Here is a 23672-nt window from a genome sequence, read left to right as displayed (position 1 = left end):
AATTCTTTTTATTCCCCCTGCCTATAAATCAAGAAAATAGCCTTTGATATGTACCAGGAGTCCTCTAAAAAGTTTCAAAATTAGTTCATTTAGATTTAGTTTTAGGAAAGTTTGTCAGAAATACCAAACTGGTTTTAAACACTCGGTCACATGGGATCATAGGTCACTGCAAAGTGATATTTAGTTATACATTTAACCATGGTAACAAAGCCTTCATGAACAAATACAAACTGTTAAATTGTTTTCAGCAAAGTGTAGCTCTTTTAATATTAAAAAGACTCAGTGTACTTAGGTAGTCAAAGACCAGATGATAAAGAGTACAGGAAATCATTAAAACACAAAATCTTTGCTTTTGCTTCATAATCTTGTAGTAAGAGCATGCCAAGAGTAGAGAAATACTTTGTCCCTCTAGGAGATGAAAGGATTTTCAGTTTTAGTTTTTATAAATATACCATGGGTATGAAAGCTTGTAATAAACTTATTTAGTCTTATCCAACTTGATCGCACATAAATTTCTTTTTCGAGATTTCTTTTAATAAACCTTCTACAACTTCCTGTGTTCATTTTAGTGTGTCTCTTGTTGTCTTACCCATTCAGCAACACCCAACTTTATTATAGGACAGACTTGCTTTCTTTTATCTCCCTCAAAAATGATTCACCTTATACCTTCTTTTCCAAAAACATATATTGATTTCCTTTCATATTAAAATTCTTAACACCTAGAATCCTTAATTTCTAGTGAAAACTAAGAAATACTCAATTATGATTTGTCATATCAGCATTCTATAGACCAACAAACCCACAAATATATTTCATAATCTCCAGAAACACATGCTTCTTCAACTGAACAGAAGATATTTTTCTTAACACATTCAAATTTATGTTTTAGTGTCTCTGTAAAAAGAAGCTAAAAGTGTATAAGGTAGGCTTATTTAGCAATGAATGTTTCAGTATTTTATCTTCCTTGGAAATTATCTAGACATGCAAAAAAATTCCATTATTTAACTCATTACCAAAAAGATTTTAGGAAAAAATTTTAAGTAATATACTATAGTGCATAATTATTCTAAGAAGTTTTTTTTTTAATTTTTTCATCTATTTAATTTATTCTCTACAATTACGTTTAGATTAACCATGAAATCTTTTGGAGACATCAAAACCAGTTATCATTCTAAGCTATTTCTTCTGCTCACAAATTTTGTGACAGAGATAACATAAATTTAGTAAACCCAAGTAAAAGAATACATTAAAACTGGTAACACTCTAAAGGTATGCTTTTTAAATTAAACCAACTTCAATAGCTTCAATACCAAATTTTTATCTAGAATCTAAAAAATATTTGAGTTAGTTTTTATTTTTTTAATTTATATAAGAACTGAATTATTTTAAGCAAATTAGGCAAGGGTATTTACAAACCATTTTAGTAATATCCTCTAGAGGTAGACATATGTGCAAATATATAGACACACATATCCAGAGACCTGATAGTTTTATTTAAAAATAACAGATACATTTACTTGTTCAGATGGCTAAGGCTTTTGCTGTTTATGGAGGGAAGTTTAAGATTTGTATTTGCTCTTGACAAGCAATTTTAAGGATGCTGGTGGTAGAAGAGAGGGACTAGATTTAGGCGAGAGAACTGATTCAGCCTGTTTTACTTTTGTAAAGAAAAAGTTCTCCTTTCCTATTTTTCCTCCTTTGGTTTCAATTCATACTGATGAATTAATCTGGGCTCCATCTCAGACAGTTGTGGGTTGTGCTTATATTCCTGATTTTGTAGAGATCTACAAGGCAAAGTTTCAGCTAATTGTAGGAGAGCCTGAGAAATAGATAATCAGACCTAAAAATTCCTGTCAGATATTAAATATCAGCTTTCAGTTCTGCCAAATTTCTGATCATGGAGTTATTAAATATTTAAAAATATCTTGTCATGTTTCAGGTGGGACAAACAGTAAGGAATTCTAAAGCCTTATAAAGAAACTTACTTTTAAATTCCAAAGTTAAGGCTAACTACTAAAATGGCCAAAGTTCTTTTTTTTCAACCTTTGTAGAGCTGTTTTTGAAGTCATTTTGACTTTTAGAAGCTTCTGAATACCAATTAAAGAATGCATTCTACTGTCTTCAAGAGTTTTGTGATCCTCTCTTTCAAAGGGGAGCTCCTGAAGGTGGACTTATCTAAAACAAAGTTTCCCCAGAATGGACATGAGAGTTTTAAATTATTTAAGCTAAGTTGTTCAATAAATATAATTATATAAAAAGAAGGAATTAATTTCTGTTGGTGCTAATCAGGTTAGTTATTCTCTAGCTATACCTAGCTGTTTACTGGTTTTAAAGAATATTGATTCTTGTAGTCTGGATGTATGCTTTCCTGTTAGTTTTACAAACAGCTGTTTGTAAAACATATTGATATGACTTAGTCCCAAGGTTATTTTGCCCAGTTTAAAATTCTGAGGTTTCAAGGAAGTGAGATGTGCAATGCAGTTTCTCTGGAATGGCTTCCTGACTCCATTTTAAAATGGATTTACTATGCCCATTTTTTATAATTGGATCACATTGTATTCGATCCATTAACTAACAGTTTTCTTCAAACTTGATTATAGTGGATTTGGGGTCAGAACAACTTTAAAGAAGTCCTGACTCTACTGTGATTAAGTATATGACTAAAACTGTATTGAAGGCAAACATTAAATTATCAAATGCTTATTGAGGGCCTGCTGCGTGGCAGACAATATCCCAACTCATTCATTCTCAAAATCACCTGATAAAATATGCGTTTTCCCCATATTACAGACTTAAGTGGTTAAATTGGATCATAAAGTGGTTAGAAAACTTTCCCAAGATCACAAAGCTACAATATTAGTTTGTTTTTTCTGCTGTAAGGAATTGCCACAAACTTAGTGGCTTAAAACTACAAAAATTTGTAGCTAACATGCAATATAAAAGTTTCAGGTGGACACCCCAGAGATTAGACACTGTATAACTTACTATGTGATCATCCTGATAAATCTTGTACCCATCTGAAAACATGTATAGTTATAATATTATTGACCATATTCCCTATGCTGTACTTTATATCCCCATGATTATTCTGTAATAAGCAGTTTGTACTTCTTAATCCCTTTACCTTTAATTGAAAAATTAAAAAATGATTGAAATAAACATTTAAAAATATGAAAATTTATTGTCTCACAGTCCTAGAGGCCAGAAGGCTGCAAGTTGTTTTTGTAGGCTTAAGTCAAGGGGTCAACAGGGCTAGTTATACTTGGAGACTCAAGAGGAAAATTTGTTTCCTTGACTTTTCAAGCTTCTGGAGGTTGACTGTGTGCCTTAGCTCATGACCCCAATGTCTCCTTGTGTCACTCCAACCTCTTGCTTTCAACACCATCTCCTACTTCCTCTTCTCTATTAAATCTCCATCTGTTTTCTTCTTATATGGACACTATGGTAACATTTAGGGACCAGATAATTCAGAATAATGTCTCTATCTCAGGGTTGTTTAACTCAATCACATCTGTAAAGTCACTTTTGCCATGCAAGATAATACAAGTTCCAAAGATTCAAATGTGGGTGTATTTGGGAGCCCCTACTAAGTTCTGGATCTAGGATTCAATTCCAGGAATTTTGGTGATATGGAAGATTGGTCATATCACTAGTGTGCATGCTGCCTTTCAGGTAACAGGGTGCAGCTTCTCAAACAAGAACTTTGAGAAAGAAGAACCTACTCAATGTATTATAATAAATGTAGGGTAAGGTGCCTCATGAAACCGAAGGCAAGGATGTAACAGAACATCAGAAAAAAGCCCAAGCACATTTATGAGGAGCTTCTATATGAGGACATACATTTCTGGGTCTGAGTATCTTATCCATTCTTTTCTCTCTCTGTAGCTCCTTTCTCTGCTCTCTGTAATTCACATGTTAGGGGACTATCATAGCTCATTCTTACCACTGTAAGTTCTGTTCATAACCCAAAACACAAATGTGCCCTTTCTGTCTCTCTCTTAATAAGCGGCCACTGGATTTTATTAATTATTCTCCCTAATAAAAGTAGAGTCAAAGCAAACAAAATATGCATTTAGCCAGAGTAAAGGAATGCCACTTACTCAAGTTCAAAGATGTTTTCAAACATTCTGAGTATTAAATAAATCAAAATGTTCTTAGAATTCACTTTATGGGCACTCCGGGGCAATATACAAATCAGCTATTACTATATTGTGCAAAAAATGACATCAGACCCTGTTGAAAATGTACACATCCTGTGATAAGTCTAACTTTGAGTCCTGCCTCCCTCACTTTTTAGCTCTATATTTTACCTTTTATGCCTCCATTTTAAAGTACTAATTGCTTTGTGGAGATGTTCAATGCACTCAGTTAATAATATATGTGGGGGTTTGACACATATTAGGAACTCAATCATAATCTTTTTATCCCTCTTTTTTCTTCTGCCTTAATCACTTTTTACTTGGCCTTTATACTCATGCTACTATGAACAGTAGAATATGTAACAAGCTACCACCAATCCAACTACTTTTGGCTGACCCAAAGTTACCCTTCACATGTGTTGCTCAAAAAGCAAGTTGAACAAACATCAAATGCTTAATGCAAATCCCTTCATTGTCCATATGTTCTAAAAGCCATTGGCCTAATTCCTCGAACTATCTGTAGGAACTATTTGTCAAATGCAGCTATTTGACAAATCTAAATTTAAATAGTTTCTACATCCCCCCAAAACAACCAAGTGGCTTAGTCTTAATATTTATATAAACCATCACTGACAGCACAGGCCATGACTATAAAGAAATTAAATTTCGTTTTACCCTGGCTGGCATAGCTCAGTGGATTGAGCGCGGGCTGTGAACCAAAGTGCCACAGGTTCGATTCCCAGTCAGAGTACATGCCTGGGCTGCAGGCCATGAACCCCAGCAACTGCACATTGATGTTTCTCTCTCTCTCTCTTTCTCCCTCCCTTCCCTCTCTACAAATAAATAAATAAAATCTTTTAAAAAAAAGAAATTAAATTTTTTTGTCCCATGTGGTGTCTGGTAGTCAACCTATAATCAGAGACAGGGTGGTGAGAAGGAATCTGACTTTAACAAGGACATACATTAGAAACATGGGAATTGTGCCCTGACTGGTGTAGCTCAGTGTGTTAGGTGTCGTTCTGCAAACCAAAAGGTTGCCCATTGGATTCCTGTTGGGGCAGATGCCTGGGTTGCAGTCTAGGTCCCCAGTTGGGGGAGTGCAAGAGGTGGTGATCCTCTCTGTTTTTCTACCACATCAATGTTTCTCTCTCTCTCTCTTTCTTCCTCCTTTTCCTTCTTTCTAAAAATAACAAATAAAATCTTCAGAAAGAAAGAAAGAAAGAAAGAAAGAAAGAAAGAAAGAAAGAAAGAAAGAAAGAAAGAAAGAAAGAAAGAAAGAAGGAAAGAAAGAAAGAAAGAAGGAAGGATTGGAAACCGTAAGAGATTTGATGGGGACACAAGGAAGCCAGGGGTAGAAGGAACGGCCACTGGCATGGGTGAAACAAGGGAAGTATCTAAATGATGTTTTCCAACAACCCTGGTGGGATTGCAAAACATTCAGACATAAATTGAGGTTTGATTGTATTATAAAAAGCATAGAGTATATTCTATAGTTTAAAAAGACAATTTAAAATATAAAAATAATACCTAGTCTAATAACTGAAACTAATATACACTAAATTATATTTGGGGGGTTAAATGTATTTATATATTAACAAATGCCATTTATTGTGTACTCTCAATATCTGATAATAAATACAGGCAGAAAATGATATATTAGAAAGTAGAAGAGCAATAAACCTGACAATTAAATTTAAAAATTGTTGTCTTTGAAAAGCAAGCAATCAAAAATTATAGAAACTCCAGTGAATCTGATAAATACAAAGAAAATATACAAATATACAAGCATTTCACATGGAAATGATAGCAGAAAGGTCAGAAATATCAAGAAAACCAAAATAATTCTAAAAAAGTAGTGTGCAAGATGAAATAATTTATTTTAATATTTGAATGAAATAATTTTCTGAAAAAATATTTTACCAAAATAGACTCTGTAAAGAACAAACAACCTAAGTAGTGGAGAAAATGGAGAAAGTTATCAAATATCTACAACCAGTAGTGTGCTAGAACTGGCTAGCACCAGATTTGAAAGATGGTTGTCTATATCTCTTCCCACCTCCAAGTTTGATGACATTATGTTAATAATAAACTTGAAAGCAGCTGTACTCGAAATATTTACATTATGGAAATCATCAAATGCTACAAATCAGGGACTTGTTTTTCCCCGGAAGTATCACTTACTAACATTTAATAATAGTGTACCACCAATTATAGTTCTGAGTTGTGAAATATCAAGGTCAGAAGAATTTAATTCACATTTTTAAGGAACATCTATGTCAGTGATTTGAAGATGTTCCAGCGGGGTGCGGGGGGTGGGAAGGAAGCTTTCAAATCTATGTTAACAAGCTTTACACTGATATCAAAACAAATGCATAAAGCTGAAAGTTGTACACTTATCTTTTTCTTGTGTATTTATGCAAAACAAAACACAAGTTAAATAAAGAAGAAGAATCACACAGTTTACTACAAACAAATGCAACACAACCAACTGGGTTTTGTTTCTATTTTGTCAGGATGACTCTGTAATAGGAACTCTATTAATTTAATACATATTAATAATAACTAAGAAAATTTGAGCTCTGTTATCATGTAACTGAGGTGGACAGAGGAAGAAACAATCAAATAAAATATACTTTAATTCAAAATTAAAATAAAAATATGTTATTAGGGAAGAAATTTTAAGCTCTTTCTATCAGAAGGACTTATGTGGCTACCTGCTATTGATTCAGCTACCCATATATGGAAGTATAAACATGGGCATGTTTAGAAGTCCTCCTTTGCTTCAGTTTGGTACCATATACAATGCACATCTTAGAATATATCCATTACCTTAAACTCTGGACAATTATTATTATGAAAGGAAAACAGAGAAAAAGAGAAAATAAAGACTGGGTAAATGGTTTGAAAAACAGTATCAGGAGGAGGACAGAAGGAAAGAGGGAAAAAAGATAAGAAAAGAAGAAAAAATGAAAAAAGAAAGGAAGGAGGGAGGGAGAAAAGGAAGGAAAATAGGAAAGAGACACTGAAAGAACTAAGGAAGGAAAAGACAAATTCAGACTTCTCTTCCTCCTTTCTGGTTTAAAAGCTTCCTAAGGAGGTTGATCACTTCTGATTATTTGGAAAGCAGCATCACCTTCCAATCAGACAAGCCCATTAGAACACAAGAGCTTGGACTGGGCCCAGGCTCCACCAGTGAGGAGGCAGATAATGAAGGGGGATGAAAAGACCACAGCTCTGAGGTTTGCGGCGGGGTGGCCACGCTCTTGCCAAATCAATCAAGGCCACCAGGGTCACAAGTACCTGAACCTGCCAGCTGGTGGAACGTGCCTCTGTGCTTCTGATTGCTGCTGTTAATTGCCCTGGAGAGGTCTGGATAAGGGACAGGGCCCTGAAAAATAGCTTAGTGTCTCTGAGCTGGCCAAACCCTTCCACAGGCCCTAGGAGACAAAGTAAATAAACTTTTCTTAAACCAGACAGGTATAAACCAAAGGAGGATTGAGAAAGGGGAGAGGAATCAGTTGTCCCCTGACTTTTGTTTTCTTTATTTATTTGACAGAGAACGTAATAATGTTTTGACTACAGTACCCAGGCAATATGAGATGTTTTGCATGTATTAATCTGTTATACTCTGACAATGTCTCTGAGATGTTCTCATTGTAGAAGGAAGGGGAGAAGGAAGAAAAGAAGGGAGAGATGTATTACTGGTTGTGATAGTTACTGTAGTGGTTGTATAATAATAGCAGTGCTGTTGGTAATAGGTCAAATTATGGTTGTAGTTATTAGAAATCACTTATTCAAACCTATTTTGACTAAAAACCCAAGGTGCTAGGTAACAAAAAAATGAATGCGATAAGAGCTATGTGCTAAAGATCAACTGAAAAAACTAAAAAGCTTTTTGGGAGGCTCTCAACTCTTCTCAAATGCTTTTGAGAGGAGCTCTGAGAAACTAGAGAGAGAAGAAAAAGAGTAAGAGATGCAATAAGAAAAAATATTATGTGAGCTTGCCAATTGTGAACATTCTTCCTGGGTGCTTATTGTGGAATTGAATTGCATCCCCCTCAAATCATGTGTTGAAGCATTAACCCCCTAGTAGGTTGGAATGTATAGAGATGGGATTAAGTTAAAATCATGCCAGAGTAGGCCAAACTGTTGTCTTCATAAGAAGAGGAGATTAGGGCATACAAAACAGACACCAGGGATGCATGCTCAAAAAAAGAAAATGTGAGGACATATAAAGGTGGCCATCTGCGTGCTAAGGAAGGAAGACTCTACAGGAGCCAAACATGCTTACAACGCCTTGATCTTACATTTCCAGTCTCCAAAACTGTGAGAAATAAATTTTTATTGTTTAAATCACCCAGTCTGTGGTAAAAGGAAGGGGAAGAAGCAAATCTGGGGTATCCTTACTTTATGAAGGTGGTAAATACCACAATGTACTTCCAACTACCTTACATCATTTTGTAAGCCAGTATTTCTGAACATGGCCAGAGCCAAGTGTTAAAATTAAGGGCAGTGCCCTGGCCAGTGTGGTTCAATTGGTTAGAACATCATCCCATAAACCAAAGGACATGGGTTTGATTCCCAGCCAGGGCATATGACTAGGATGCAAGTTTGGGGTCTGGTTGGGTCATGTATGAGAGGCAACTGATCAATGTTTCTCTCACATCAATGTTTCTCTTTTTCTGTCTCTCTCTCCTCCCCTCCTTTCCCTTCTCTCTAAAATCAATAAGTGTGTCCTCAGGTGAAGATAAAAATATTAGGGGTGATACATTATAGAATCTGCTTACATATGGAGGTTTAAATTAAAGCAATTTTTCATTCTCATATTCCTGTTGTCTTACATAAAGTATTATTTACTATTGCAGAATTTGTAAGAAGTCAGGGCTTACCTTGTTGATGTACATGTATTTACTTTCCCCGCATTTATCCAAATCCTCATATATAGTCTCACACACAGAGGATGTTACTAGATATATGAATAATCCTCAGGATTAGTATACTGATTGCTTAATAAAACCTGAATGATTTAGCAATTTCCCAATTTACCTTTCCATCCCTCTCTGCTGTCTCTCTCTTTTTTTTTCTGGAGGAGAAAAAATTAAGATAGTAATCATTTATTTGGTTGGTTAAAAATTTCCACTTGACAAATTAAAAGGGAAATTTAAAAATCATGAAAGCATTGCCACACTGGTTACTTACTTGCTGAACATTTGGGGAAAATAAGGAAACATAATGATTAAGGTTGAGCAATAGTTTGCTAAGTGTAAAGAGTCATCCAAACCATGCCTGTAGGGGCTCATTCACTCACCAGTCCGTTGCTCTAAAGAACTCTGCAGTGAGAATGGTAAGTGACCTCCCAAGAGAAGGCCAGAAATCTCACCAGGAAAAATAAATAGGCATTGAATCAAAATGGAGTTGCAGGGGGCCATTTCTGGTTCCTAAACTCCAACCCTTTCCTCAGGATCTCACTAAAGTAAAAAGGCCTGGAAAGGGGGGCCCTGTGGCTTAGCTGGTCAAAGTGCCTGTCTGATAAGGAAAGAGGCCTGGCTCTACCAATCACCAGACTTTTGACATCTCTGAGTCCTATTTTCTAATATCTAGAATGGGGCCACTGTTCATATTTCACAGGATTTTAAACTGCATACTGTTGAAGAAGAAACATAATTTTGCCTTTACCCTTCCAGGTTCTTGGCTAAGATCATCCAGTAATAAGAGTCAGATTAACAGGGAAAAATAAAAGTAATTTTAATTACATATACATGTACAGGAGCTGCCTTTCAATGTGAGATTCAAAGGCAGCAGACAACTGAGGCTTAAAGACCATCCTGAGCTAAGGAAATGGGTAGGGGTCTGGGTCTACAAAGCAAGTGAGAAGGCAATTCATGGGAGGGTGAGAAGAGGGAATGTGTGGTAAGCTAAGGTTGCCCTCTAGGCAGACAAGTTTCTGGTGAAAAAGTGATTTCTGTTAATAGCTCTCTTCCCAGTACAGGCCTCCTTTGTAATGTAAATTTCCCTTACAAAAGGATAACTTCTCTATTTTTAAAGATTCTCTCGTGGTTTCTGCAGTTTCTCAAAATAATCATGTGAAAATAATCCTCATGTCAATGAGACATATTTCAGGGTGGCATACTCTTCAATACAAATGAAATAGTGACTGGAAAAGCACTTTTTATTTATGTGTAAAGCACTGTACAAGTGCAAGATGGTGGTGGTGGTGGTGATGACAAAGAAGAAAACTTGAGGGAAATAGTCATACTATCTTCAAAAATCTGAGTCACCACTGCCCTGGGAATTGTCTCCACTCCTCTTGCCCCAGCACACCCCATAGCTCCATCACCTTCACAAAAGAAGTTGTCAGCTTTTCCCAGTCCCTCTACCCCTGGCCATTCAACCATATGTGCAAAGGGTAAGTTTTTCTTTTGCTGTTGTCAATGAAGGTTCAGTCCTTATTGATTCCAGGCCTTTATCATTATTTTTTCTTTCTTTCTCCTTTCCTGCTTTCAGAAACTTTTGAAGTAATGTTCAAATCCTTAGCTTCTATATCATTGCAGGGACTGGTTTTGGGAGCATTATATGAGGTCTGTCCAGAAAGTATCCAGCCATGTCATATGAAAAACAAGGACATTTATTGAAGAAGATACAAGATACAAGAAACATTGTACATAGGACAATGATGTCTCAGTCCCCTTCAAAGTAGCACCTTGGAACTTCAAATAGTTCCCCTAGTTACTGTCAGCTGCCCCATTGTATTTTCCTGAAATCTCATCAAATCATCTTAAATCTCTTCCCTTTCAAAGGTGATTTTATTTTGGGGAGAAGCCAGAAGTCACAGGGTGCCAAATCTAGTCTGTAGAGGGGTGAGTCATCTAGGTGATTTGACGTTTCACAAAAAAACTGCATGAGACGTAGGGCATGAGCAGGCGTGTTGTCATGATGAAGCTGCCAATCCCCAGTTGCGCATAATAGCAGCCTTCTGAATCATCTAAATAGTTTCTGTGGAGGAATGTTCAAGCTTAATGTAAAATTTAATGCAGATTTGTTGTTCCACTCACTAAGTCATTTTGAATGCAATGCTTACGCAGTACACATGTTTGCTCAAAGTCATCTACCACCCCCACTAAGTACTACAGTGAAGTCGTCACTGTTCACACATGCGCATTCCAGTCCACTCTTCTTGACTGCCAGGTTACATCAACATTGAGCAAACCATTCTCATTGTATTAACCATGGCTGTACTTTTTCTGGACAGTTGCAAAACAGGAAAATGAAACCTTGGTCCTTAATAAGAAGGCAAATCTATTCACTGAGCCATTGTACCTCCTGGGTGTTCACTGTCTTGATAATCCCAGCATTCAAAGGAAACATAAAAGTGGGAAGCCTGTTCCTATAGACTAAATGTTTGTGTCCTCCCAAAATTTATATTGTTAAACTCAAATCCCAAATGTGAGGCTATTTGGAGGTGAGGACCACTGGATGTGATTAGGTGAGGATGGAGCCCTCATAAATGGGATTAGTGCCTTAAGAAGAGACCCCAGAAAGTTTCCAAGCCCCTTCTGCCATGTGAGAACATTACAGAAATATAGCTGTTGAAAAGCCAGAAAGCAGGCCCACACCAAACACCAAATCTGACAGCACCTTGATCTTGAACTTTCTGACTCCTGAACTGTGAGAAAAAAGTTTCTGCTCTTTACAATCCACCCAGTCTATATTTTTTATTATAGCAGAGTGAATGGACCAAGACAGCTACAAATACAGTTCTTTATCCACAAATGATTCTGGAGCCCTGACCACATGCTTGGCACTGTATTGGGTGCTGGGGGAAGGAGTTAGATGCAAGTGACCAGATCAGGACCTGCCCTTGGGAATGCAAGTTGTTGTGGAGAAATGGGACTTATAAAACTTCAATTTGAGGCTCAACATATGGGAGAGAAAGATAGGGGCAAATTGTCTCTGAAACACTGAGGAGGGAAAGATATCTTTGTGCTAAGATTAGAAAAGTCTTCATAAAATATATGAGGTATTGGAACTGAGCCTTAAATTTGGGGGATTTTTAGACTTGGTCAGGGTAGGTGAGGAAGTATATTTCAGTTGAGATGAGAAAGCTGGGCATACATTTGAGGTCATGACTGTGCAGCAATTTAAGGAACCAGAAGCCATAAAAATAAACATATTTTTGACTACTGCCAGTTACTGTTCTAAGTACTTAATGTATGCTCACTGTAACCCTCATAAGAACTCTAGAAATAGATATCATTATTATTTCCATTTAAGATATGAAGAAATCAGGATCACAGAACTATTTAATTGTCAAAGGAAATGATTTCTGCCCTTTGGACTTATATGCACATGTATTGAGATGCAATTAAATTAAAGGATAAACAAGATTCTAAGGGAACGCAGGAAGCCATTCCTATTCTACATGAAAGAGCAGTTGCAAAAGAGGCACATATTCACCAAAAAGAAAGTAAGGCAGCAGAGAGTGGAATAGGTGAATTCTAGGCAGAAGGGATCAGCATGTGCAAAGGTTGGCATAAACACATGATTTAATGTGAACAGTAGGAACTTCAGAACAGCAAGTGTGAGGGTTAGTGGCACATGGGGAAATGTGAAAGAGGACTGTAAAGACATTCAAGGTGCCACCCCAAAAAGCTTTATATACCAGGCTTAAGAGTTTTGCCTTCATTCTCAAGGCAATAGGGCTTTTTAAAAGGTTTAAAATTAAGGAGAGCCCTGATTTTTTTCCCTTCCTGAAGATCACATTGGCTGTAGTTAAAACTGAATGGTAAGTGAGATAGGCAGTAAGAGACAATTAAGAGGCTCTTACAGAGAGGTGCATAGAGCCAGTGGGATGCAGAGGAGGGATGTATTCCAGAGACATTTAGGAAGTGAGATGGTCAGGATTCAGTAAATACTCAGATAGATGAGGTGGAAGAAGGGATTTAGTTGTGGATGGCTCATGCTTTAAAGACTATTTAGATAAAAGAACCAACATGCAGGTCAGGAAATTCTAATGATAATGGTGATAATCATAGCCTTTTAGTGAGTCTCATTACTTCCAATCATTTTATGCTTTAGTTCATTCTTCAGAATGGTAGTTATCAGATTACTTTTGATGATGCTACAATCATAACAAAGTCCACTGTTTTCTATAAAATTTAGTCTTAAAGTGAGAGACAGAGAGATCCACACAGAGCAAGAGACATAGAGAAAGAGACAGGGAAAAAGGACAGGAAGGAGGAAAGAAGAGAGCCTGAAACAAAGAATTGAATGTTCAACTCTAATGTAAAGCAAGAGATTAAGGTTTTTTATATCATTCTATGTTTTGCTCCTACTTGAAAATTATAGTAAAAGTAACAAATTTATAATTATTTGGTTTTCACTAATAACCAAGGATTAGATATTTTTCACAAATTGTTTCTTTTACTCCTCATAATAATCCTCTTAACAATCAATTTATTATGTAATTATTCCCATTTTTTAGACAAGGAAACTAAGACTAAGAGAGGTTAAGTGATTTGATTAAGGACACGTACCTAGTAAGTGGTCATTCCAGAATTTGAACAAGGCACTTTGGCTCCAATACTATCCCTCTCCCACTGTGTCATGACAAATGCATTTTATAGACACACTCAAAGGAGGAAAAGTTTATATATGCCTAAGTGTGGAACTGGTTAAACAAAGAACGAGAGAGAAAATGTGCTCTAGTATGCTCTTTATATCCCATAGCCAAACTCCAACAAGATATGAGGACTGGCTGATTTTTACATATTAACTGCATGGTCACCAGCTGTATAAGTACAATTTCTAGAACCCTAAGAGTGGAATGAAATAGATTCCATTTTTCATTTTGTAAAACAAGCCCTTGGCAACTGCTGAGTATCAAATGTTGACAGTTGGGCAGCAGAGGCTTGGAGTGGCAGCACTGGAAAGCTAAATTGGTCATCTCAAAATAGCACTGGAATGGAGAGACCCTGCCAAAACAGAGTTAACTGTATCTGGACAATGGGGTCATTTTGAGGATGACTTCCTGTATGTCTACTCTCATTACTTTGTTTCTTCTCCCTTGTCACCAATGCAAAACCCTGTTTTTAGCTGGTCTTGACACCTGTCTCTTCTCTCCTTGGCTTATAGCAGCTCCTAATGACAGCCCTGAACACACCCTCCTTGCCAATCACTGATGATGTCCCATACCCAGTTACTGCTTTTCTGGCCCTGACATCTGGCATGTGTTTCTCATTCAGTCCTGCACTAACCCAGTGTGATGAATGCATCTTTTTTGGTGTGGGTGTATACTGGGAGAAAATGTAATGGGAACATAGATGCATTGTCCAGCAAGTCTTTATTGAATTTGAATACAAAGCTGCAAGATACATATATAATATATATAATATATATTTATTTACATTTGTAGTTTTGTATTCAGATTCAGTAAAGATTATATAGAGTATAAAGATAGATGATAGATATGTAGACAGATAGATAGAGATATAGGTAGAGAGAGAGGGAAGGAGGAAGAATGCTCATTCTAGATAGATTAAAAAAATAGATGTCAATGTAGTAGAGATCCACCTGAAATTATTTGGAAAGCATTAAAAAAAACCTCACAGCACCAAGCCATAAGAATCTTCTTTTACAGGCCCTCCTTATCTTTCTCCTTCAAGGTCTAACACAGACATCGGTGTCACCACAATGCACACAAATGTACTAATGCAATACAAAGGTCCACTCATAAGAAACTCCACTTATTAATTTACTAAAATATTCATAGAGTCCTAAGCCAAGGCTTGTGCTGTAAAGTGGGGATAAGAAGTGAAAAAGGCACATTTTTTTTACCACCTAGGTACTCTAATATATTAAGAGAGATAGATAAATAAAAAAGTAACTGAGGGTTTGAGTTGGGGGTAGAGATGAATAGGAAGAACAGAGAATATTTTTAGGTCAGTGAAATCACTCCGTATAATACTATAACAATGGATACATGTCATTATACATTTGTCCAAAAACCTAAATATGTAACATCAAGGATGAACCTCAGTGTACATTATGGATTTTGTGTGATTTTGATGTGTCAGTGTGGGTTCAGTGGTGGGGGATGCTGATAACAGGGGAAGGTATGCATGTGGTGGGGACACTGATGATGGGGGTATATGGGAAATCCGTATCTTCTATTCAGGTTTGCTGTGAACCTAAAACTGCTCTAAAAAACTAAAGTCTTTAAAAAAATTAACCAAGATAAGTAAGTACCCAAATTCCATGGTTGGTGTTACGACATAGGTTAAATTGGATGCCCTGATCAGTTAGATAAAGGCTAACTGCTTCATAGCACCTGTGCTACTTCTATTCCAGGCACTGAGCATACTGTTCTCTGTACAGGCAAATGAGGACCTGAATATGATCTCTCCTCTCCTTTCCTTTCTTGTGCCTGCCTTCCTTGTGCCTGCCTTCCTTGTACCTGTCTTCCTTCCTTCCTCCCCTCCCACAAAAATACTATATATACACCCATGTTTTAGATATAATGAGGGCAAAAATAGATGAGCCACATCCCATACCTCAAGGAAAATATAGTTTTTATAGGAAATCAAAGAGAAGAAATATTTTATAAACTAGGCTGAAAATGCTGGGTATCAGATGAAAAGTCCAGCTAAATTTCTTTAAAATGCCAAAGTGGGCAGTGCTCACTTCTGCATAGAAAGATGAAAAACTTTCTAAGGGGAAGTAGTAAATAAAAATAACAACTACTACTATTACTATGACCGAAACAATAACAACTCCTGACCTTTTTAAAGATCACAATGTACCAGGCACTTTACATATATTATCTCCTTTAATCCTCCAACTTCTTTCATCTAATCCTCCAACTTCTTTCTGAGGATCTGACCCTAGTCTCTTACCCATCAAGACATACAGCCTGCCACAGTCCCTCTGGGCTTTGACAGAATAAACACAATATGCAGATTTGGGAATGAAAGAAAAGTGCAATAGAATGTAATAAAAAATAGAAATTAAGGACCCAAAGAGAAAAGGCTGTACCATATCAGGAAACCATAAAGCATTTCATTATTAAGCTAATTTGAAAAATAAATCAGGTAGGTGCATGTATATAAGCATACATGCATAGACTCTATTTGGAGGTTTGTAATTTTTTCAGGATTAATGAACCTGGTTCATGTAGTATTGGGTGTTGACATCAGGTAGACCTCATTTTCATTTTCAGCTCTACCACTCTCTAGTAGCAAGACCTCCCACAGTTATTAAACCTCTCCAAATCTTAATTTCCTTATCTGTGCAAAGTGCACAATTATGTCTTTTCCCAGGATTGCTGTGAAGATTGAGATGACATATGAGACATGCCTGTCAGAGGTCTTGGCAAGTAGCAGAAACTCAACAAATGTAAAATGTCAAAAATGCTACCTACTCTAAGGTTTGTTATGAAGCTTATATATCACCTAAGCGTGTAGGTGACAGATGTTGGGACTCAGTAAATATAAACTCCCTTTCTTCACTGGGAAGAAAATGTCAAGGTGACAGATAAGGGCTCTCAGAGCAGCTGTGGTGTATATGAAGCTCCCTAAAGAATCAGCCGCATCTCAAACTGTCCAGGTGTTGCCCAGGTGTTGTGCTGACTGAAGACCACAAAGAGGAGGGGCCCCTGAAGCTCCTGCTGCATCCTCCCTGCCTGTGTACCCTTTCCCCAGTGCAACCTAGGCTGGGAAAGAGTACTGGCTCATTCTTTGCAAAGTTTTGCATAAACCTTTTTTTTTTAGTACAATTATTACATGCCTGCTCTACGTACATACTCAGGTTCTTTTCATTTTTTCTTAATTAATTTAATGCATTCAAGCTCGGGAGTGAATGAAGCTAGGAATATCCTTTGAACTTCACAATGCCTGGAAATGAGGACAAAGAAAAAACATTTCTGTACTTTCAGTCTGTATGTACTTCACTCATTTCATATACATCTTTAGCTAGTGTCTGCTGAGTTCAAGGAATTTTGCTTATTATAGCTCATAAAAGAATACAGAAAAGAGAAAAGAACTTGAATTTTTGGAGTACCCACATATACTGGGCTCCATGCTAGGTTTTCTCATAGTTCATTTAATTCTCACAACAACTGTTTGGATAGATAAGGTAGGTTTAAGTAGCTTCTCCAAAGTCATATACCCAGGAAGAGACAGAGACAGAAACAGAGATAAAAAGCAGGCCTTTCTGGTTCCAATGATCATGTTATAGCCATTATGAGGCTCTGTCCCTAAACTAACCTAATTTTTAAATATGAAATCTGAGTCCCAGGAAAACAACATACCCAAGAGCTGTACTTTGTAGCTAGTGACAAAGGTAGCGTTCAAATAGTAAATTTCTGACTCCTAGCCCAATGTGATTTAATTTCATATCTGCCTACTTTCCTTTTATTTTTCAAAAAATGTTATAAATACCACTTTTTCTCTTAGTAAGTGAAGGTGCTATTTAAGGTACCATGAAAGATACAACAGTAAAAACTAATAGAAACCGTGGCCTTAACAAAGTGTGGGTAGAAAACATCAGCACATTAACCACATGAATGAAGAAAATACAGGTTTAAAGCATGAGTACCCTAGGAAAAGTACAAGGAAGTTTTAAAAGAGACAATAAAAATATACCTAGGAATGTGGCTGGGAGCTACTTTATACTAGATGATCAGGTAAGGTCTTTTGACAAGGTGAAACTTAAACTAAGACCTGAAAGCCAGTGGGGAAAGGTGAGGCAGTTGTTCCAAAGCAGAAGGGAAAGAAGGTCAGTGTGCCTGGAGCCCAGGGAACAAGAGAGTTTGATGAAGCAGATGAAGTCAGAGAGGCAGTCAAGGTAAAGATATTACATTTCATTGTAAGCAAAGTGGGAATCCCTTGCGGCAACAAAAGTGGGAAATTCATGCTGCAGAATGAAGCACTGGGTGCAGAATAGGTTGAAAAGGGGCAAGTGTGGGCCTGAGGGAACACTACAGAGACCAGACAGTAGTTGTCCCAGTGAAGTGGGATGGTGGCTCAGAGTTGGAGTGAAGAAGAACAGTGAACAGGTTTGAGTTTATTTTCAAGGTGGAGTCAAAAGACAAGGGTGTAAGCTCCAAGAGGGTAAGACTTTTTCTGTCAATATCTATATCCTTACTGCCTAGAAGAATGACTAGCACATAGTAGGTGCTCAGTAAATATGGGTAAAAAAAGTGAATTAAGTGGAAGTGTGGTGTCTCAGTTGGCTCAGACTGCTTTAATAAAACACTACAGATTGAGTGGCTTAAATAACAAACACTTATTCCAAGTATTAGTTACAGAGGCTGGGAAATCCAAGATCAAGGTGCTTACAGATTCTGTGTCTAGTGAGTGCTCTTTATTTATAGATGGCTGCTTTCTTAGTGAATCCTCCCATGACAGAGAGATGTCTCCTTCTTTTTTTTTGAAATTAAGTTTATTTTATTTTATTTTAGAAAGAGGGGAAGGAAGGAAGAGAGGGAGAGAAACATCACAGTGTGGGTGCCTCTTGGGTGCTCCCTGCTGGGGACCTGGCCTGCAACCTATGCATGTGCCCTGACTGGAAAGTGGAAATTGAACCGGCAACACTTTGGTTTGGCATTCAATCCACTGAGCCATGCCAGCCAGGGCTTCTTCTTTTTTTTTATTAGGGTATTAATCCCATCATGGCGGCTTCAGTTTTATGACCTCATCTAATCCTAAATATGTCCCAAAGGCCCCACTTCCAAATACCATCATATTAGGAATTAGGACTTCAACATATGAACTTTGAGGAGACTCAAACACTCAGTTTATAACATGGAGGAAAGGAAAAGTGTGGTATCAAGAACAGCTCATGTTTTGGTTTAACCAGCTCAGTAGATAGTTGTGACATTTACTAAAGACTTGGAAGAAACTGGGGGTACATACAAGAGTTGTTAATGATTCTGTCAGTTCTGAGCTGTATCTTAGACAATCAGGTGGAACTGTCAAGTGAGCACTCTGTCAAGTATGACTCTGGTCCTCACGAGAGAACCGATTTAGAAACTGTTATATAGAAATTATTTAAATCCTTAGGCTTGTATGAGATCACCAAAGGACAGAGTGTGTATAGAGAAAAATTACATTTCCAGTCCTGAGCCTGGAGCCCTCTATTTGAGCTTATTTGAACCTGGAGCAGGTCAAACAGAGGAGGAGTTAGAAAAGGTTAGAAAATGCAAGGAGGGCATGCTCTATTGTCTGAGATGGTGCTTAGTGGTCAAGTAAGGTATTTTAATATTACTGCTACCATAATATCAGTAGTAGTGATTATTATCATCATAATAGCTAACATTAATTGAGCACTTACTCTGTATCTGGCACACAGTTCAAATGCTGTATATATTTACACATTTAATTCTCATAACAAATCTAAGAGGTATGTACAATTGTTATGCTCATGTTTCAGATGAGAAAATAATGACACTGAAAAATTAAATAACTTTTTGAAGGTCACATTGCTGTTAAATTAGCAATACTGAAACTCAAACCCAGAAGGTCTCTTTAGAACCAGCCCTCTTTAACCCTCTTTACCCTATAAAATCGATGATGATGGAGAAATTACCATAATATTTAGGTGCTTGGAAGTTGCTGTTGATATTATAAAAGGCTTGAGGAAAAAATCAGACTGGAATGGGCTGGCAAAGAATATAAAGTTAGAAAGTGAAAACCACAGCTATGAACCACTCTTTAAAGAAGTCTTGCTGTAAAGGGAGACTTAAAAATGAGGCAATAGCTACAGGAGTGTGCAAGGTCATGGGAGGGCTTTGCTGGTTTATTTTATTTTTTAGATAAAAGATATTAGAGCATGTTTGTAAATTGTTAGAAACAATCTAGTAGGGAGGTAGAAATTGATGCTAAGGAACACAGACCATATTTGCAGGGGCAAGTTTCCTGAGAAGGTGAGAGAGGATAGAATACAGGCTCAATTAGAGGGTTGGCCTTAGATGAGAGAAGGGACCATTCATTCCAACAAGAGAAGAGTTTGGGTACCAATATGGAGTCGGGAGTGGTAGATATGGTGATAGAAGGAGAATCCTGTGACAGAGAGGCCCTCATCTGTTTGTTGACTGCTGTATCCCCCATTACCTAGAACAATAATTGACACAAATTATTTTTGTGTGAGATGTTTAGTAAGCTAAACATCTGTGGAGTGAACTGTCCTTGGTGGCTTAGTGCATACAAGTCTAACTGTTTCTATTTTCTAGGTCAAGTATTAGGTAATGAAAGTGAAGGGGAAGAACTAGGTTTGAAGAGATGCAAAATGAAAAATATTCATCTGAAGAATGGAGAACTAGTGTGATAAGGAAGGGTATTAGGATAACCAGGAATTCTGGAATACTCATGGGGATTTATGATCATACTTTTAAAGTGAGACCAGACACCACAGCTGTGTATATCTCAGATTGGTTAGCTGTTCAGATGCAGGAACAGAGTTGCTGGGGATTTAGATTTAACTAGGGTTACAGTTTTGCCAGGAAAGAAGGACTGAGGACAAAGAAGTAACTACAAGTGCAAAGGAGTGGTTATAGTGCTGAGCCATGAGACCTAAGCTGCATAAGAGAAGTGAGAAAAAGAAAGAATGAAATGAATAGAAAACAGAAGGATAGAAAACAAAATGGATAGAAAACATAAGATACAATATCTTAAAGAAGGTGAAAGAGGCTTGAATGGGGATAAAAATACAAATTAAACATAAAGAAAGTGGTGAAAGAATTGTTGGATAGGATCCAGTTATTGGTGTTTGACAAGATTAACAATATGAGTCCACTCTCATCATTATGAGTATCGTTATGTAGTAGGTGCCTGAAGTAGGGTGGATTAAAAAAAATCATTAGAGCCTTCTCTAAAGAAGAGAGAGGACCAATGTTGAATGGATCATCCAAACAAATCTCAAAATTGCTAAGAATGGTGACAGGGATAGAGATGGAGAACAGCAAAACAGGAACTAAAATCATCAGTGAATGCAGGGGATTGATAAGGAGGCAGCAGTTGACAGCAACAGAGAAGAGAAAGAGGTGATACAGTCTAATAATATCAGTTCTCGAGGAGTAAGGTTTTTTAAGAAGGAAAGAAAAGAAAATATTTGGGAAAATGGAGAAAGAGACAGCCAACATGAAATTTCTGACATGGGAAATAAATACACATAGATCCATACTGAAGATAGCTTCAGGGAAAGCAGGTATAGTTGCTAGACAGGTTGGACAGGAGGTGACAGGAACGAAAACTTTGAGAGACCAGCCTGAGGCATGAGAAGAGTGTACTGCTGGCTGACTTGTGGGTTCCAGAATGAACAATGAAAGACTCTAGTGATGGTAGAACACCAGGTGATGGGTCAGGGAGGGGCCTTTGGCAATAGCAGGTATAAAGAAGGATGAAAGGCAGATAGATGCCTCAGTGGTCCTGACAGTCTCCTAGAAGGAAGTAGATGCTTTTTTATATGAAAAGTGTGGGACAAATCTTTCCCCCAACAGCTTGTAGAGTTGTGATGACACAGGAGTTGAGAAGAGACCTCTTCTGGAGGTATTATTTTCCTTGGAAGCTGGACATGTTTGCCATTTTGGGGCTCTTCCCTCTTCCAACACAAGGGTGTGCTCACTCTGTAGAGGCTAGGGCAGGACCCGGGGGAGGGTTCAGGGGGTGTACTAAGATGATCTGCCAGCTTCTGCAGTGAGTGGTGGTTTGAGGAGAAGGAGCACATCCATCTTTCCCAGGCTATGCCTCAGATTGTGTACTGAATATTTGGCAATTTAATACTCTCTTTTATATTCATGACATAAATCCTGAATACAAACTGACAAACTTCCTTCCAGTTATATTGAATCCTACCCTTCCATAAAAGTTTGATATTGTACACTATAGAACAATCACAATACACTTGGAGCCAGATAACCCTGTGTTTGAATTCCTCCTCTGGTGTCTATGAACTACATAGCTATAGCAGATGTTGTTGGTTCCTCCTTTCCTTATTACCTCTTTGGCCCTAGTGGTTAAATGGGCAACTGCTGACTCCATATGCCTGTATGTGCATTTCTGATTTTAATGAAGATTTCCTCTGAAGCAGAAAAGGGATCACTCTGCCCACTTTTGGCCAACTGTAAAGGGCAGAAAACTAACATCCCTGGGAGCAGACCTTAAGCAATGACTGACAGAAGTTTGTGAATGACACCCCAGCTTCCTCATATCTCAGGTGGGACAACCCAATAAATCTAGACTTTCATTGTTGAATTGAGGTCCAGTGGGTCCCAGTGGACTGTGGTGATACTTCTCCAGTTCTACAGGTATAGAGGGCCTTCCACCTTCTCACAAACCAAGGTCATAGTCGTAGCTTTTCAAGTTACCTAAACTCTCTGAGCCTCAGTTTTCTCCTTTGAAACCCAGTGATACTTTTTTTAGAAGGTTATTTTACCTTTAAATAAAAGACTATGAATAAAACAATCAATTTATTCTCTGGCACAGCTAGGTACTAGGTTAGTATGAGGTGTCCTTTTCCCCTTCTACCCTCACAACCCTCAGGATGCCCCCAAGCAGAAGAAGGCAGAAAGAGAGGCAGGAGGAGTCACCTAAGTCAGCAAGAACCACAAAGATGACTAACCGGTCTTGGAAAAGCCCTGAGTCAGTCTAAATTTCAGTAATGGGGAATTTGGCAGGGGTCCACTTAAGGTATTTGCCAGACTTTCAGCGACTAAAAGTTGTTTTGTAAGAGTAAATAATGAAAAAGTTTAATTTAATAATGTTTTAATTAGTATTAAATATTTAAAACTACTATTAATTAAATAATAATAATAATAATAATACAATCACATTTGGGGTGTTCAACTCTGCCCCAGGCACATGAGAAATAAAAGAATATCTGCCTGCGTCAACCACAGGGGTAGTGTGAGAAGATTCTCACACAGGGATAGTAGCTGATGGTTCTGTTTATTGAAAAGATATTGTGTTGGTTGCTAGTCTGAGTTTGGCTTCCAAAAAGCAGAATTAAAAAAAAAATCCAAAAACTGAAAGTGTTGCTTAAGGCTCATCCTGCCAATCAAAATAATCAAAAATGACCCATAAACAGAGGCAAGGGAGTTGAGGTACTGATATGTTTATAGGGCCTAAAACTATATAGTATAATGAACCAATTTTATCTAACTCTCTTCTAAATGTGGAGCTGGACATTTTCAAAGGCCAGTGTCACCTCTCAGGAATGCAGAAATGAGTCTCTCCTCTCACATTTCTTTGTTACAAAAGTAATTTGCATGAAAATGGGATTCCTATCACATCTCTGCTTTTTGGGCTTGTTTCTTAGGAGCTGAAAGTTATACTGTGGCAGGCCAGCTTTAGGCATTCATAATTAAAAATAAGCAGGAACTTAAAAGAACTCACAGCAATTAAAAGAGTAACCCTGGCATACTGGGAACTGAGGAGTCAACCTGAGCTGTAATTATGTTATATAAAGTGTGACCAGGAGCTCTAAGAAGGCGGCAAGAGCAGGGAGCATTGAAGATACAAAGGCAGGGCCACTGAGAGGGAT

Source organism: Phyllostomus hastatus, unplaced genomic scaffold (assembly GCF_019186645.2).
Source record: "Phyllostomus hastatus isolate PE091 unplaced genomic scaffold, TTU_PhHast_1.1 phas_scaffold_317, whole genome shotgun sequence".
Taxonomy (NCBI): Eukaryota; Metazoa; Chordata; class Mammalia; order Chiroptera; family Phyllostomidae; genus Phyllostomus; species Phyllostomus hastatus.
The sequence above is the reverse complement of the archived record's forward strand: the minus strand, read 5'-3'. Positions refer to the sequence as shown.